At 32.5% G+C, this 14,401-nt stretch overlaps 1 pseudogene; it reads right to left on the bottom strand.

Moving 5' to 3' along the window:
* Nucleotides 1-2,915: 2,915 nt before the first annotated feature.
* Nucleotides 2,916-10,909, bottom strand: LOC111398267 (annotated as a pseudogene).
* Nucleotides 10,910-14,401: the final 3,492 nt, after the last annotated feature.

The raw sequence follows: 14,401 nt of genomic DNA, 5'->3' as shown, positions 1-14,401 counted from the left end.
ATGTTAACCTTGCAGCATTCTAAACTTAATTATGTACTTTTCACCATTATAAGAAGCAATTAATTATCTAAGTGATGACTAAGCAATTAAATAACGCAATGAGAATGCAAGATTAATCAAGAAAAACAAGAATTATTAAACTAATTGTCTTGAATAAAAACAAATAAGGTGTTCATTTTAATCCAATACAAACAAGGAACTGGCCTAGCATGATTTTATATAAATTGCAAGAATGATAATGAAAAAATATAACCCAGAACATGAATGAGCAAGAGATATTGATTTTCAATTTCAAGCTCAAAGTGTGATGTTTTATTGTTGAACCACCTTCTAAAGTTGAAACTTTTAAATGAGGTGATTTAAAATGATAAAGGACCTAGACTCAAATATTGATGTCATCCATGTACAAGGCCGGCCCTGAGATTTTAGGTGCCCTGTATGACTTTTAAAATGGCACCCTTTTCAAGTAATTAAAAAATAAATAAGAAAAAAAATATTGCAATAATATTAATTTATTGCAAAAATAAAATATTTAAATATTTGTTTAGTTTTTTACATGCCGTGAATAAGAAAGTACAAGTAAAGCTTGAAAGCATCTCCCGAACTTCATCAAAATTTATATATCATCAACAAAAAACCATCCAAGCTATTAAACTTTTTGTGCAATTTCATATAAGTGAACCTTAAAATCAAAAATAGAAAATATCACGTGTGAACTTTAAAATACAACAAATCATATAAAAATATTTCTTCTCGCATATTTAGAAGCAAACTTACTAATTAAACTTTCATAATGATCAACATATTCTAGCAAATCATACACAATAGATATCGAAGCTAAGCCATTCAATCGTTCTTCTAATATTGTTGATGGCAAATAATGTTTTAATAATATCAATTTTAAAAAAACTTCTTTTAACAGATGCAACAATAATCAGATTGTCAATAATATTTTTTAACCATTAAATGTATTTGGAAAGCAATTCAATCTTTTCAAATAATTTAATATATCAAGAGCGTCTTTGTTTCTTTTGGTAAGAGCTTTTGCAAAATTTTTAACATTTGAAACAAATCTTCATCATCAAGATTGCATAAATGTTTTAGAATAATGTCAAAATGATCAAAACATGCCTTCAAATTAACGTCAATGAGTTTAACCTGTCGTAATAAACTAGAAACCCAAAATTTTTTTTCATATGAATTAAATTGATCAAACCTTCGTTCAAGTGATCAAATTGCTTGATTTACTATAAAATAATTGAAATAATTAGTTCTGAAAGAATTTTCAGGCGATTGTACACTTCTACATTGGCATTTCCATCAAAACGTTTTTTCCTACAAATTATACATTTCGTTTGAAATAAAGGAATAATTTTCATTTAAATGGCAATTTCTTTTTCTATGTTACCACATCATTGAATTCAGTTTCCCTATATAAAAGCAATCAACCCTTTTACTTCCTCTATAGCAATGTCAATAAGCATATCATTAGATCGCATGCATTTACTAATCAAGTTAATAGTATACAATATATCATATCGTATAATCATAGTTACTAAATGCTAAATCACAAAAATTCATCGAAGGCTTTTACTAGGTTATTGAGATGTGCTTATCAAACTTGAAAATAATATAATTTGCCATTACCTTAAGGCTTTAACGGGCATTAGAAATATCCACATGCCATAACGTAGTGATAATGAAACAAAGTCCCAGATTTTCGAAATCAAGAAAATTATATTTAAGATGTGATACTTTTTCCTCGTTTTTCTTTTCCCTCACATTATTTAAGGTGGGATACTATTTAAGAAAATTATAGATAGTCAATCACATTATTCTTAGCTTTAGTATCTTATGCTATAGCATATCATACCAAGCCAAATGCCTACAGTTAATAAACAAATAATCCATAAATGAAAATTGTTAAGCACAATACATTGAAATTAGCTATGAAGGAGCCTAAAACATGTGAATCCTTTCCCTTGCTTTAATAAAAGTATCTTCGTATAATATGCAATTAGGAATAAGAAAACAATAATGTTAAAAGAAGTACAATAATCCTTTCCCTTTCGCTGTGCGGTCGCTCAACTCATTCACCCTCAAGACCTCCTCTGTCCATGTATTAAAAAAAGTTTGTTAAATAACTATTGTGTGTGATCATTCTCTAGTAGCTAAAGTTTTTAATCAAGATGACTGAACACATGGAGTGAAATTATACACTATTAAAGAATTAGCATAAGAATATATTTGTGTATTACACAGACCTTATCCAATACGCAATAATTGGAACAAAATTATAACATAGTCATACATTTAATATTTATAGCGCAAACGTTTAAGGTGTTTCTCTATTTATAATATTGAACATGATCAAACACTAGAATAAGCAATACTTTACCTAGGATTTCAGTTTTAGTACCATTCAATATTGTACTCTTCCAACTTACTAGACATAACATAACAACACATTAAACAGTGCTATGACTTGTGATTCCCGAACCCTAAATCCTTTCTTTTGGGCTCAGACATTTTATTAATTTACGTACCATCCTCATTATCAACCGAATCATGTGTCCAATAAGTAGGAAAACCATGAGGCAAAACCATATCAAAACTGACAACCAAATCAAAATAAGAATTGATTTTTTTTTCTTTCTCTAGTGTTAATGCAGATATTGATGCAAAATAAGTCCATGCAACTGCTGTAATTGCAATCCAAGTGATCACCATCAAAATCCACATAAATATTCTCCTCCTTAAAGGTAAACCACTCATCAACAATAATATGATACTGAGTGATGCAATGAGTCCTGTTGTATTAGGAGTCAAGAAACATCCATATCCTATCGGATAATTATGGGTAAAAATTGATTTTCCTGCCTTGTGAGTATCAGATACTGATATGTGATTATGTTCTGAGTCAATCATATAATTATCCTACCATGCTCTACCTGGTGGGTTGACTCCAACTTGAAATGCCATGGTTGCAATCAAAGAAGCCACTACCATTAATGCACTTCGTTTTTTCTCCAACCAACCATCTTTCTGTTTAGACATCATTTTTCTAATATTCTTTTTCACATTTGAGGACAAATCTCGGTTTTCAAAGGACGAATTCAAGCCTTGAATAGTTATGCTATGATTAATTTGGACTAATGAATTGTTTTCCATTGATCCAAATGGTCCAGCACGTTTATGAGATTCTTCAATTTCTTCATCCCTCAAATCTGTTCGACTATGGATTAGAACATCCATTGCTATCATCCCACGAAGATTTTGGGCATTAACTTTCGCTACATACTCCATAAGCAAAAAGTTAACTATCTGCAGACGTTTCAAAATATTTAGTACATGTTTGGTATACAATATTTTAACATTATACAAATGAATATTATTGCTTCTCTTTTGTTTTCGATTCTAAATCCTCTCTACCAAATGGCTAATTCCATTTATAAACATCTGTCAGAAAAGTTCGATTATTTCTCAAAACTAAAATGAAGAAAAAGGGGTTTGGTTGAATTCAAGTATGAAAATAGAGTTATTGGCACACCTCAACTTGTTTATCAGCTACTGCCAAGTGTAAGATAGTATTTCCATCACTATCTTTACAATTTGTGAAATCTTGATCTTTAATGGTATTCACTAAGTGCTTTAAGGCCTCAATCTGATAGTACTTCACACACAAATGCAGAATAGTCTGCCCTTGACCCACGATCACTCGAGCTGCATCACGTTTTGCTTAAACCAATTCTTTCATGACTTCAATCCGGCCTTTGATGGCTGCCAGATGGAGAGGCGTCAGCCCATTTCTATCTCAACCTAGGCACATTAGAGGATTAGCTGATAACAACACTCTAACTACCTTGATATGACCTTTAGCTGATGCCAAATGAAGAGGCGATGATTGACATAAATTCAATTCTTGTGCAAATTCAGGTCTTCGTCTTAAAATTTCCTTCACGAAATCGCTATGTCCTAATATTGCTGCTACATGTATAGGACTATCGGAGAAAATATTAACTATAACTCTATCAAGTATTATTGGATCTTCTTGAAGCAGCTTCTTCAAAGAACTCACATTTCCTACCCTATTGCGAGAATATCTCAAGATTTATCTTATATGTAAATGGATCCGATGAAGGCTGTTGTCAGTCAGTATTTAAATAATACAAATTGCTTTTCTCTTCTAATGGGTAAAATGTCCATTGGATATTTTAGAAGACTTCTCAATACAAATGCAATTTGTACTTTAGAAGTACTCTAATGCAATTGGCAGACATATAAATATACATTTAAGAAATAATGCATTTGTATTTTAGAAGTATTCTAATGCAATTGGCAGACATAAATAAACATATAAGAAATAGTGCATTTGCATTTTAGAAGTATTCTAATGCAATTGGCAGACATAAATAAACATATAAGAAATAGTGCTTTTGTATTTTAGAAGCACTCTAATGCAATTGGCAGACATATAAATATGCATATAAGAAATAGACTGTGTTCATATTTATGTTGGAAATTGGAAACTTATTTATTTGGACAAAATTCTACTCATCGAAGAGGATGGACCGGGCTGGCCCTACGCTGTCTGATCCCTTCAGAATTTTCAGAAAGTGGAACAGGAAAGGATGTACATCCTTTCATTTAATGTAAATCAATTATTTTCAGTTTTGAGGTTGCAAATTTGTAAATAAAAGTATGATTTCAAAATTTAATTTTCAGAGAGTTTAACTTTAACATATATTTTAGATTAGTTCGTCAATAATTAATAATTGCAATTTTGTGCTTGGTAAATGGAAATTGATGGTATAGTATTGTAGGGAAAGAAAAATATTCAAGTTGGCTGAGTTTTATATGAGTACTCATATTTTAAGTTATTCAGGTGAATGATGGATTTGGATTATGAATGCAACGTTGAGAATTATACATGAATAGCAAAATTGAAAAATAATTTTAATTTTCATCAAGTATTTGATTTTTGCTTAGATAGAAATTGTGATTGGAATTATACGTTTAGTAAATTCTGCAAACTTCTTTGGCAGTCCTGGAACACGAACAATCACGATCTTTGCATATCACAAATGTCCAATTATCTAGCCTCAAATGGTAATCCACATAAGAGAACAAGAACGAGAGGAATTGTGGTTTTTATTTTCTTTCGTTAATAAGGTTATGAATGTATATTATCATCTCTCCAGCTCTAACATCTTGTTAATAGATGTTTAAGTGGGCTTGAGCCATCCATTAAACATGTTGGCCCAATATTTTATTATTCCAATTAATTAAACTTGGTCAATAAGTTAACTAATCTAATCAATTCTACAAATGTCCAACACATGTCGGCTAATTCATTAGTAATATCATTCTTTTATTTCTCCTTTTTATGTGTTTCCATTAGGTTCCTCATTACTATATCTAACAACGCAAACAATTATTTTTTATCTAATTAAAATAAGATAAATTAAAACCCCCTTTCAATTTGTCATTAATTCACATAAATTAATTAATTCGGATTCCTTTTCCCATATTGATATCTAGCAATACATGTGATGAGAAGTGATGCATAGTTAGCTTGTGGCTTGTTTGTAACTATCCAAGCTTATGCTCAGCTCATTACTCGAGGGGCGAACTCGGCTTGGCCCTGTGCTCGCCCCTCAAGTTCATGGCTCATGGGCCAAGCCGAGTTTCGGCTCGCAAGCTCGTGTAATTTCACCTTTTTTTAAAAGAAAAAGATAGAATATAAATCATCCTCTTTTATCTAGGCTTAGGATCATCAACTTAAATTTTGAGTAGAAATTGCACACGAACAATATTTAACGTACAATTTTTAAAAAAAAATTTAAAAACAGTATTATAAAATAACAAATTTTGATTGATATGGTTAAATTAAATATCACTTACCTGACGATATGCAATTTCAGCATATTTATCATGTAGTCGAAAATGAGCATCTTGTTAATCCTTCAAGCACATTAATACTTCCAAAAATTTCTTCTTTCAGTCGGCCCTGACCTTCGACAAAACCCTCTTACCTGCACTAAAAGTAGACTCCGAAGCTACAGTTTAGTTCAGGCTCTGAAGCTACAGTGCTAACAAAAAGTGTCAGTAGATCTTTTCCTATTGTATAAACCACTGGCCATGGTTATTCGTACCTTCCAAAATTCAATAACTTCTTTTGAATTTTTGAATTATTTTGTTAGTGGGCATTTTATGAATAAATTAATCAATCAATCCAACAGGCAATGCATTTGAACTTGCGGTCTATGTTTGATTACATACAGAAGACAAACTATTACTAGATGAACCTATTACATTTGCATCATATCTATACGTGTTAATGCCTTTTAATAAAGTAAATATTTCAGCGTTATTTTCTTCAATGTCAGTGGAAGAAGTAGGCAAAGAGGGTACTCGACTAATATTTATACCCATTCGTTTAACATATAATTTATCCATTTCACATGAAATTGGTTCTAAATTTCTATACTTGATAGGTGTATTAAAAGTTAAAACTCTTGAAATCTGATTAATTACATATTAAATCCCTGATAAATTATATCGAGGGTCCATGATGCATGTTAAAGGAAATAACATAGGCAAGTCATCCCTATATTTTCTAAACTTTAATTCCATAGAATATATAATTGCAATAAAATCGAGGTCATTTTTGTACTTATGAAATGTCCTTGCAATTATTTAAAGACATTCAAGCACCATACAACTAGTGAACTCCCGATAAAATATTTGTAGTCATAAAAACTTGTCAATTTTTTTTTTTTTTTAACTTTTAAAGCTATAAGCCAATGGGATTCTCATTTCTAATATGTTTATTGTTGTAAAACTTAGTTACTAAATGTTCAAAACTTTTGCATAACTTTAATAATAAGTGGAGTGCTATCTATGCCCTATGTCACTAACAAATGCTTTCGTATTCACCACTCCCAATTCGACAAAAAAAATTTCTCAAATGCTTGTTATCTACGAGTGGAGATCGTGATATATATTAGTGCATTCCTAATTCTTTAAATTTCATCTTTAATATGTTTCAAACCATCTTGCACAATTAGATTTAAAATATGGCATACACAATGTGAAACAAATAACCACCAAAATTAGGCTGCAATACCTAGCACAATTTATCGATAACCACTTTACTAATACTTGCGTTGTCTAATGCAAAAGAAGGAATTTTATTCTCGCAATGATATTCTCTAATAATGCTCATAATAGCATTATATATATTTTTAGGATTGTAAGGGAATTCAATAATATTAAAAGCAATAATTTTTTCATGCATACACCAAAGTGGGTTTATGTAGTGTGTAATTACAGCTATATAAGCTCTTTTATTAATTCTTTCCCATATATCTGAAATTAAACATATAACACCCACATATATTTGCAAATCCATCATCAATTTTTGTTTTGTTTGAAGGAAGTATTCTATTGTACTTGAATGAATAGAGTTTCGACTTACCTCAATGTATCTTGGTTGAAGATATTCTTTTACGTACGAGATAACGTGTTGGTTTTTTTCTATTGCTTGAGACAACTCAGCACTGGCAACAAGATTCACCATCTCATTCCAGCATTCCCTTCTATATACATCCACATGGTGAGGGGTAAAGTCGTAGAACCGATGCTTAGACTACCAAATTGTGATTATGTTTCATAGGCTTCAAAAAGTCCATGTTTGGTCGCACATGCTAGGTGGGTGGTACTAATGCCTTTTTGCCATGCCAATCATTTTGTATAGTACTTACATATTGCTTTAGACTCTTGTACTCCATTGACCACACATCCCCTTGAAATCAATTTAAAGTGATTCCAACATTTTGCCTATTTTTTCCCATTTCGCTTCCCTCTAGCATCGGGAATGAATAATTCAGGTTCCTCCATTCCGCTTCAGGAACATCAATGTCATCTAAATCAATTGGATTATTGATTCCATGAGCTACCAAATATGGAATATCTTAGGGAATGGGTACTTCATTTAGATCAAAAATTCATTCCGAAATTGACTTGCGACGTCATAGGTAATTAACCTCAGACACTGAACAAGTCTTCAAAAATGAGTGCGGATCTATTTATATATTGTGATGAAATTAAAATGTATAGACAGTATAGCAAGTACTAAGACTAAACTAAATAAAGAGTATGGAAAGAAAGATGATGTGTGTAAATTGTGAATTTTAAATTGTAAATTTGTATTGCGATGATTGAATGAATTGATATTGAATAATTCAAATTGAAGATAAAATTGTAAAAATGAATGTAGTATATTATGGTATTGTGGAAGAGGGTGTGACAGAAAGTAGTTGAAAACTTGAAATGTTATACCGCTGTGTGAAAAAGATGGAAATGGCTAGGGGTTATTTACCAAGAAAAAAGTAAAATAAAATTAAGTAGTCGTTTCTGACCACTTTTCAAAGTTAACTGAACTTTAAATATTGACTGAAATAGTCACTTTTTTTAAATGTGAAATGGTCACTTTTTTTAAATGTAAGTCACGAGCTTAGTGGTGAGTCGAGTCGATTCTGCTCGCCAAACGAGCCAACCCACCCGGCTCGTGCTCAGGCTTCTTATTTAACAAGCCTGAGCCACCCACGAGCCACTCGGCCCATTTGACATCCCTAGTGTGATAAAATCAAATTTGTTTCTTTATCGCGAATTATGATCATTTCATCAATATAATCCGATCAATGATAAGATATGAATGCGTGCCAATCTCGATTATTGATCATAGCTATCATCTCATTCTTAAGTTGATATTAGTCGAAAACTCTTTTCGACTTGAACCCTTTGATAAGGATTTCGTCATCAACTTAACTGAATGAAACATAGATCATCATCTCTTACTATCTCGAAGTAACAAATCTTCTATTGATTATTCACATGCTTCGTATGATTCTTGACATACATGAACAATATCGTATTATAAGACTTCGTTAGCATTTTTCTTCTAGTGGTTGAAAAGTCCATTTGATATTTTAGAAGACTTTGAACAAGTCTTCATGCTATAAAACTATTAGCAAACAGAAATATTGATAATAACACAAATTGTAAAGTTTTTCATCCATGTATATTTGCATTTGCACAATATATTGATGCCTAAATGCACTAAGTACCTTTATATTTGATTTAGGCTGCAAATGGATGAATATGGTGGAAATTAGAAGAAAAGAGCAAAAAATGACCAAAATGAAAGAAATTGAAAGTTCATGGACCAATTTGCAAATAATTCAAAGATGAGATGGATGATGGAATGATGATTTGAGAATGCTAAGGGTCAATTGGGTGCAATTAGAAGTTGAAGAAGTGAAATATGACCATAGCATTTTCACAAATCAATTTCCAAAGACTCAAAGGTATTCCAGATTTTCAGCTGGAGATTGAGATCCATTTTTTGATTGGATTGTAGAATATTTATCTTGACAAGAAATTATCTACATGATAAAATATGTATCACAAGCACTAAGGGCCTAGTGAAATTTCAAATTGGAAAAGAGCTATTTCTAGAAAAATCTTAGCTCTTTGTGTTAGCTTTTCAATGCACTTTGAATTGCCTCAATCGAACATTGGGAGAGAATATTATAGCTAAAATACTAAAAGCTATCTAGTAGAGAAAAGTGATGGAACCATGTGACCGCAGCCATTTGTTCCATGCGATTGTACATGGTGGTTCAATGAGCTCAAAGGCTGCAAATCCTTGTTCCATACGACCGTACCAACTTCTACCATGTGGTCGTACAGTTCAATTCTGAGGGGCGAAGTTCGGTTTCCTAATTTCAATTGATCACTTAGGGAAACACGCCTCTATCATGGTATTTATGCCCTAGGTCATCCCAGAACATACAATACACATCTCCATACATATTTTCTCTAGTTTTTGTGCAAGATTTCCATGGAGAACTAAAGATCTCAGTGAAACTACAAAGGAACTTGATTGGTTTTGATGATTTCAATATCTTTTGATTCATATAATTTTCCTTTTTCATTGTCAAACAATTCTAGGGTTTAGATTTCCTTTTCATGAATATGTTTTGAGATTTGTTTAATGTTTATTAGATTTTTCATAGATTCAGTTATGCTTTTTCTATCAAACAATTGAAATATTCATTTGAGTTTTAATTTCAATCAATTACTTTATTGGTGTTATTCTTTACTACTCTATACTTGAAGTGTATGGTCGATCTTGAATCTTATCTCAATAAATAAATGTAGGAATTTGTTTTAGGATATTTAGACTTTGGAATTACTTTAGATTTAATTTTGGTTTCCATGACATATTTTTCAATTAGAGTTAGGTAGAACGTCTCAAATTGAGTTATAAGAGTAAATTATTGATGTTGAATGATCCAAAACAGTTAAAGGAATTTTGGTGCTTCACTGATTCAAACCTTGATATTTAAAATTTAATTTGATAAACAAATCATTTTTGCACAATTCACGAGAACCCTATTTTGTTGAATCCTTTAAATAATTCATGTCTCTTCTGTGGAATCGACACCCCAAAGATGTGCTACAATTATTGCATTATTCTTTAAGCATAATCAAATTTGACGTTGTTGCCAGGGAGATGATACAACAAGCTAAGGTATTTTCTAGCAAAAGGGTGACTTCATTCCCTTACTTTTTTTTTAGTTTCTTTATTTTCTTCATTGTTATTTTTTTAATTTATTACGCACGTAGTTCCATTTTTGTGTTTTATGAGCAAGAATCAAGGTGAGCGAAGAAGATTCACTGAAGGATCGCTTAAGGTGTTTGACTCTCTAACCCTATTTTGATACTGTATCTATTGGCACGAACACTACATTGCACAATACCATGAGTGAAAGTGAGCATGAAGACAAGCCCTATAGGACCTTTCGGGATTACCTTCAGCCCACACATACATCCACACCATCATGTATTATGTTTCCACCTAATATGCCACGTATGGACCTTAAATCGAGAATGATTTAACTTCCTCCCACTCTTCACAAACTTGCATATAAAAACCTATATGTGCATACTAGAGAATTTGAGGAAGTGATTGCAACCTTCCACAATCTACATGATACAACGGATATAGTCAGGCTAAAATTTTTCCTGTTTTCACTTAAAGAAAGAGCAAAAAGTTTGCTGTACTCATTGAGACCATGTTTGAGTGGGACCTTGGCTGAAATGACTCAGGCATTTTTCAGCAAATACTTTTCCTTATCATAAGACTATTGATCTGAACAAGCAAATTTCTTCATTTGTCTAAAAGGATAATGACACTTTATTCCAAGCATGGGAAAGATTTAAGTAATTTCAAGCCCTTTACCTCCCATGATTGTGAGAGTTGGCGCATTGTGAGTTATTTTTATGAAGGACTAACACCTAGGGAGCATCAATTTGTTGAGATGATGTGTAATGGTAACTTTTTGCAAAAAGATCCAGATGAGGCTATAGACTACTTAGATGGCCTAGCTGAGAAAGCCCATACTTGTATTGGACTCGAAGCCACTGAAAGTACTAATAGGTCACAACCTATACGAAACCCACTAGCACAGGTATTTATCATCTTAAGGAAGAGGATAGCTGCCAAAGTAGAAGCCCTCACTAAAGAACTAGAAATCCTACGTGCTAAGGACTCAAAGTCTACACAAACTGGTTCCCATGTTAAATCTCTAGAACTTTGTTTTGTGTATGATGGAATTGATCGTCCAACACAAGAGTGTTCAACCTTAGCTGAAATGATAGGGTTTATGAGGAACACGATAATATCATATGTATGTACAAGAAACCCTATACTCCCCTTCTATGAAACCTACAATCCGTGGTGGTGAAATCATTTCATCTCAGCTGAAAATCTGTAAACCAGCAATCTACCCAGCCAAATAGAGCTTACACTACACCTTCATATCAGTCCACAGCTTCTAAGAACTCCTTAGAGGGCAATTTAGATGCTTTTATAGAGGCACTAGGTAAAACCATTCGAAATTTTGAGACTATGATCGCCCAAGTTGTTGAGGAAACCAAAGAAATAAAAAATCATATGTCCAAATTGACCAATGCCTTATCTGTAGCGGAACATGGGAGATTTTCAGCTCAAGCTCAACCAAATCTTGAGGAACAACACATGGCACAAACCTTAAGCTTAGAAGAAAACAACCTTAACGAACTAAATGTCATAAACCAATCGGTCTGGGAGGTGATAGAACCCATTTCTAAGCCTAGGAAAAATGAAAAGGACTTTAATGATTCTGTAGAGAGTGAAGAGGTAGTGGAAAACCTAGCCAGAGTGCCTTTTCCTCAAGCTCTCAAGCCTTCCCCCGAAAGCTACTGGTCAACACAATGAGATTTTAGAACACCTAAAACAAGTAATCATCAATCTATCTCTCTTGCATGTGATTTTTGAAGTTCCTACATATGTTGAAGTCCTCAAAGACTTATGCATTATGAAAAGAAAACACCATATCAAGAAAAATGCTTTCTCAACTGAACAAGTCAGTGCTATAATTAAGCAAATGATCCCACAAAATTATAAGGACCCTACTTGTCTTACTTTTTCTTGCATCATCGGGAACCATGAGATTGCACAAGCGCTTCTTGATCTTGGGGCTAGTGTCAACATCATGCCCTATAAAATTCACTTGTAGTTAGACTTAGGTGAGATAAAACATACATTTGTAAGTCTACAATTAGCTGATTGGTCCACTATAAGACCAAGGGGAGTAGTTGAGAATATGTTAGTACAAATTGATAAATTTTACAACCTGTTGATTTCTTAGTTTTGGACTTCAAAGTGGATGTAAATGTTAACTCTAAAATTCCTATAATTCTTGGTAGACCTTTTCTTACCATGGCTAGTGCTCTTATAAATTACACGAATGGTCTAATGAAGCTATCTTTTGGAAGAATGACCGTAGAAGTCGACATTTTTCACATCACTAAGCAGCTTGAGGAAGATAACGAGTGTCACCAAACATACATGATTGATGCACTTACTCAAAAGGTGGTAGACCATTTGCCAAGGCTAAATTTTGAGGACAATACGAATCCTTTGCCAATTAAACATTTTGACTTTGACCTAGAAAAGGGAAATAAAATTAGAAAAATGTAATTGACTGAGTTGGAGGGGTCAAGAAGTGATGCTTACGAGAGTTCTAGAATCTACAATCACAAATGAAAGCATTTTGTAATAACAACATTTTGAGAAATTTTTTTGAACCAAATCAGAAAGTGTACTTGTATGATTCTAGACTCCACAAGCACCGAGGAAAACATCGCTCTCTGTGGACTGTCCCTTTTGTGGTAAAACGAGCTTTTGAAAATAGGGCAGTAGAAATTGAGGACCCTAATTATGGTAGGGTATTCAAAGTGAATGGATAGCGTCTCAAGATAGTCTATGGGTAACAGGTGCCTACAGTGGCAGAAATTCCTCTTGCAGACCCAGTTTACCCCCTTAATATCAACCAGGTATGTCTTTCATTTCGTTTTTTCTGTACATTAGTTTTAAGATTTTTCTTTAGGTATTCTTTCATTGTTTTAGGTTTATTTTTATTTCTTGTTTTACCCTTTCAATTGAGAATTTTCAGGTTAACCATGTTTCAGCCTTTATGTTCATTCACTTCAGTATTAGGTGATACCCTTCCTTTTTTTACTTGGCAGACATGGTTTTATATTGAAGACAATGTAAGAGTTGGTTGGTGGGAGAGTTAATTTGGATTCTGTTGTGCATTGCATAAACATCATGGAATTTTGTTGTGATTGGTTTTTTTGAGAAAATAATTGTTTTTGTCTTCGATTTGCTGCATGATTACGTTCTTCAATGACAAAATATGCTAATAGGAGTTAATTTTGTTTATGAGAATTGAGTTGTCAAGACACTTGCTAAAATTGTTTCGTGCACTCAAACCTTGGAGTAAGATGGTAGTTGAAACATGTAGCTAGATAAGTCTCTTGCTAAAGTTTTCATGTGAGAGAATTGGTGAGAATTGAGAGCTACCACACACTGAAAATCGTAATAAGCTTTCATTGATTTCTTGAACTGAACCTTCTTTTGAGAATAACATTATACGGTTTGTGGTAAGATGGTCAACTTAGGATTTCATTTTTAGCATTTCGAGCCACTTTGAGCTAATAAACATATATAACCATTTCTTTCCATGAACCTATGTTACCCATACCTCCTCAGATTGGAAAATAGCCTATAAACATCTATTTTAACCTTTATGCTTCCAAGTGTATTGTAGGTATTAAATGTTCGTTTGAGAATAACAATTATGAAGAAAGGGATAGGAGTTGATAAGTGTTTGAGTGAAGTGATAAAACATAAAAGAAAAGGAAAAAAAGTAGAAAAAGAGGGGGAATTTAAAAAAAAAACTGAAGGAAAAAAATGAAAAAAACAAAAAGAAAAATAGATAAAAAT

The sequence above is a fragment of the Olea europaea genome, chromosome 8 (genome assembly GCF_002742605.1).
Source record: "Olea europaea var. sylvestris chromosome 8, O_europaea_v1, whole genome shotgun sequence".
Taxonomy (NCBI): Eukaryota; Viridiplantae; Streptophyta; class Magnoliopsida; order Lamiales; family Oleaceae; genus Olea; species Olea europaea.
Note: the sequence above shows the minus strand (reverse complement) of the source record. Positions and strands in the feature narration are given on the sequence as shown.